The sequence below is a fragment of the Gigantopelta aegis genome, chromosome 9 (genome assembly GCF_016097555.1).
Source record: "Gigantopelta aegis isolate Gae_Host chromosome 9, Gae_host_genome, whole genome shotgun sequence".
Lineage (NCBI taxonomy): Eukaryota > Metazoa > Mollusca > Gastropoda > Neomphalida > Peltospiridae > Gigantopelta > Gigantopelta aegis.
The window spans coordinates 64232629-64237837 of record NC_054707.1 but is presented as its reverse complement, the minus strand read 5'-3'; the positions used below and the strand labels follow the sequence as shown (position 1 = coordinate 64237837).

The 5209-nt window shown below is 37.0% G+C and overlaps 1 protein-coding gene across 1 annotated transcript in view; it reads left to right on the top strand.

Moving 5' to 3' along the window:
• Positions 1-3882: 3882 nt before the first annotated feature.
• LOC121381248 overlaps positions 3883-5209 on the top strand; it is a 14862-nt gene continuing 13535 nt past the window's right edge. The window contains exon 1 of the mRNA XM_041510483.1: positions 3883-4017. The gene's annotated coding sequence lies outside the window, so the exon portion shown is untranslated. The remainder of the gene's footprint in view (positions 4018-5209) is intronic.

Here is a 5209-nt window from a genome sequence, read left to right as displayed (position 1 = left end):
ATCATTGTCATTAAAAATATATTGTAAAAAACAAATTGAAATAGAAAGATATATTATATTTAAAAGTTGGTGTTATGAACAATTTAATAAAGAATGGGTCTCGTGGCTCAGTCTTTTTAATGACTGATATAGCTATAATAATAATTGATACATATACATGTATTATGAAAACATTGTGTATACAGATACATGTAGCAATATGTATTAAGTCTGATTTAGTGTATGGCTTGTTTTAAGATGGCAGGCTAGCAGGTTTTATATAATTCAAAACAACTTTGTTTCTTATACCATTTATCTCTGTCTTTGTATTCTCCTTCTTCGTTTTCTTCTCAATCGTCTTCCTTCTGATTATTTTCCCTTTTCTTCGCTATTTTCTCTGTTTTCGTTTAAATCCCGGATCATAAACATATATTTATATTATAGATCACTGTCCATATCCAACTGCCTGTTTGTCCTTTTAATGGACATGTCTCAATAATTTGTTTCAATCTGTGCGTTCGTGTAAGTCGGTGTTTTCTGCGTGTATATGTAAGCGAATGCATGTGTTGAACTTGTGTGTGAATGGATTTTTCGTTGTTTAGAACACGGATATATATATATCGGACAATATATATTTATGGACTTTTTTGTAAATATTAAAATAATTAATTAATTAATACTTGTTTCTGATCTGATCAGGAGAGAGAAGAATAGGGGCTAGTCATTGTTTACGATGGCTAGCATAAATTTAGTATTTTACATTTTTTTCATTTGACAGAAATAAATTGTATGCTTTAGGATTAATCATTTACTGATTATAAAGATGAGTAAAGACCGCGAGAGGATACAATTAACATTCTGGTGTTGTCAGGGTATCATTATGGTGCGTTCGTGTGTGTGAGTTTTGTGCGTATATGTGTGTGTGCGCGTGTGTGTATGTACATGTGCAGATGTATGTGCGCGTATGTTTGGCATAGGTATTGGAAACGGAGGGTAGGTATCCAGTCCAATACTGAAGTTGAACAGGTCCGATTAGCGCCCCCCCCCCCCCCCCCCCCCACTATTCCAGGCTTGCTGGTATTTGTCCGACAAACGTACGTGTGTTTGTGTCTGTGTGTTTAACATATCACTGAGCTACGCCATACATATTTTGCTTAATTAATGAACACGTTTGATAATAATAATAATAATAATAATAATAATTGTATCATGTTTGAATGCACTATTTCTGTAAGGAAAACCCCCGGACGATAATAATACTGTTACTTTGCACGTGGGCTGCACGCATCCCGTGTTATTGGCAACAGTTGTACTATTTACGTCTCTGATGAAAAATTAGTGTTTTTAAATACCCGTTACAGTCTTGCAATGTCATATACGTATGACGTGTGGGTTATTCGTGGTAGGGACAATATGCATACGTGGAGAGGGAAAACCGAAAGGTGGATTTTCTGTCTCAACAAAAAGGATCGAAGAAAGCGTTAAACAATGGTGCTAGTGACGACGATTAAATTGATATAAATCTTGGTTTTATAAATATTGAAAACCAAATTCTTAATTGGCTAATGATCAATATCAAATTGTACAAAAATACAGAACAATATATATAATTAATTAATACTTGTTTGTGATCTGATCAGGAGAGGGAAGAATAGGGGTTAGTCATTGTTTACGATCGCTATCATAAATTTAGTATTTTACACTCTTCGTTTGACAGAAATAAATTGTATGCTTTAGGGTTAATTACTTACTGATTATAAAGATGTGTAAAGACCGCGAGAGGATACAATTAACATTCTGGTGTTGTCGGGGTATCATTATGGTGCGTTCGTGTGTTTGAGTTTGGTGCGTATATGTGTGTGCGCGCGCGTGTCTGTGTATGTCCACGTGCAGATGTATGTACGCGTATGTTTGGCATAGGAATTGGAAATGTAGGGCGGGTATCCACTCCAATATTGAAGTTGAACAGGTCCGATTAGGCGTTGCGACCCCCCCCCCCCCCCCCCCCCCCCCCCCACACACACACACACCCGCACACCATTTGAAAATGTTCCCGGCTTGTTTGTATTTGTCCGACAAACGTACGTTAATTTTGTCTGTGTGTTTAACAAATCACTGAGCTACGCCATATATATTTTGCTTAATTAATGAACACGTTTGATAATGATAATAATAATAATAATAATTGTATCATGTTTGAAGGCACTATTTCTGAAAGGAAATTAAGGAAATTCCCCCGGACGATAATAGTACTGTTACTATGCACGCGGGCCATACGTCGCCCGTGTTATTCCTGATGGAAAAACACTTTGTGAAATACCCGTTACAGTCTTGCAATGTCATATATACACATATGACGTGTGGGTTATTCATGGTTGGTTTTTGGAACAATATGCATACGTTTTTACTTGGATAGGGAAAACCGAAAGGTGGATTTTCTGTCTCCACAAAAAGAACCAGTGGAAGCGCTAAAACAATGGTGCTAGTGGCGACTAGTAAATTGGTACTAAATTTGAAATGTTTTATTCGTTTGAAAAGCAGAAATAGATCGATTGATTGACAAACAGACACACACACACACACACACACACACAGAGAGAGAGAGAGAGAGAGAGAGAGAGAGAGAGAGAGAGAGAGAGAGAGAGAGAGAGAGAGAGAGAGAGAGAGAGACAGACAGACAGACAGACAGAAATACAGAAAGAGCAAGACAGAGAAAGAGCGAGACAGAGACAGAGGCAGGCAGGCAGGCAGGCAGGCAGGCAGGCAGGGATAGAGACACAGACAGACGGACAGGGAGACAAACAGACAAGTACAAGACGGATTGACAAATGGAAGGAAGGACGCACGGACAGACATGCATTCATGTAAACAGAGACAAACAAAAGGGTCTTTGCCGTGAGGATATGTTTTGAGTATAGTACACTACGCATCGCTGAACAGTGTTTTACAGCTGACACACCCGCCATCTATATATACATACATACATATATACATACATACATATACATGTGTAGATATATGGCGGGTGTGTCATATATCTAGTAAGACAAAAAGGTAAATGTAACTCTCGGTTTTTTCGTGCCTGTATCGCCACTTCAAGGAACAATATATCAAGCTGTCACCGCCCTTCGGTGGGACCGTCGAAGAGTACATTTTGAACTCGGTTAAATAAGCCCCACTTGAAAGAAAAAAAATTGAACTTCACTCATCAGATCCGTCAATGAGATTTTTAAACGTTTTTTAGACTTGGTAAGGTCGGACGGTCTGACATACATAATAAAACACACAGTCGTAATCATGCTGTACTTAATATCAAAACAAGTACTACCGATCTATCAGTTTCCTTAATTTAGCAGCCTCTATTCTGAGCGCACAACCTAAACACCACCACCCCCAAAACCCACCCCACCATCACCCCAACCCCCCACGTCACCCCCACCCCACCCCACCCCAACAACAAAACAAACACCAACCCCACAAAAACGCTTTCCCCGCTCACGTTAGATAGCATTGGTTTAATACACGACAAGAAAAACTGATATGTTACGTTACTTTTTTCTTAAAACCATATCTAAACAACGTAACTGTCTAAAACAGCAAATTACTTAATGCATGCATATCCAGACTGTTTGTATTGGATATAAGAAGCAACAACACACAGCGGGAAAATAACAAATACTTCATCAAAGTTCTATTATCTCGAACATTTATAACCGATCATGTAATAGCTATATAATAATTGCGAAATGTGACATGGACATATATATTTTTCAACGTGTGTCTGGATCATTAAAATAATGAAAGAATAATAAATTATATCTATATGGCTTTATAGAATCGCACCGGCTGTCAGTCATTCACACAGCTCACGTGCGGCAATGAACCAATCAAACGCAAGCTGGACGATCGACCAAGAATATATATTAACCCGTTCGCTGAAGCCGCGACTGTAACCGCTGTGATTTCCGTCTGATGTTGTAATTCGTTGTTGGTTGTGAATTATTTGTGATAAAAAAAAAAAATTCGTTCTATTTCAAGGTAAGAATATTTTATTTTATAGCAAAAAGTTTATAACATTAGTTATTTATTTCAGGAATTGAATATACTTTCCATTTCCCCAGTGTAGGCCATTTTAGACAAGCCCATCTCATATTAATGGTATTAAATGCAAATCTTATAGCTTATGTCGCAATTTTGTTTTGACTTTCCTATTTTATCAAATGAATACATAATGTTTGACCAATATTTAAAGGTGAAAACAAATACTGTGGTTGAATTATAATGTGTTAGCAAAAAAATTAATATGGCGTCGATCTTATGAGGGCGTTACCGTTGACTAAAATATTTTGTTATTTGTTTCGTTAATTTTAGTTCAGCACAAATTCACTGATATGTAATTATAATTAAACATATATGAAACGGATTAGAAACAATATTTTTATTCTGTTTTAGAAATCGTACTAGAATCACAGTAAACGTAGATTTTGGATATCATAATAACCTCGTAGATCGTAGACTATAGCCCTAATTCTCCATTTTATGTCAGACCGCAAATACACTACTTTTAATTAAAATGGAAATCTTGTAGCATCATTATAGTTGGGGGGGGGGGGGGGGGGGGGGGTTTTTTTTAAATAGCTTATCAAAGCAAAATAGATTTGTTTTTCGGTCGAATAAACAAATTACTCCACAAGATTAATAGGCCTAATGTAATCCGGGACAGACAGAGAAAGAGAGATATTTAGAGTATGAAGTCTATTTACTTTCTATAATTGTGTACTGTTGCTTCAAAAATAAATTAAAGAACCTAACGCTTGCACTTTTTTCTTACACTTCATTTACAAAATCCGCCTTAATATCTCTATTGTGGTTTTTGCATTTGATGTTGCTTCTAAGAATAGCCTAAACAAATAAGACGTGATAAACGTATAGAAAAAATAGCTCCGGTATAATTCATTGTAAGAGAATTCCGTTATACACATCTAGGGCTGTGGTAAGTCGCTGATAGCCTAGACAGCATGCCCAATTATCATCCATATATCTATAGATATAAAGAGAATGCATGTGCTAGCTGAACCATCTGTGGTTAAATGTGTCAGATAATGGGATGGAAATGGACAGGTGTTCCCGTGGAATGCATTTCATTGTCGATTCTGGTCGATACCGCAGCCAGCGCGCATCTGCGAAACGTGGAAATTTACAAGTGATTAATGGCATGCGCGTGCGGTTA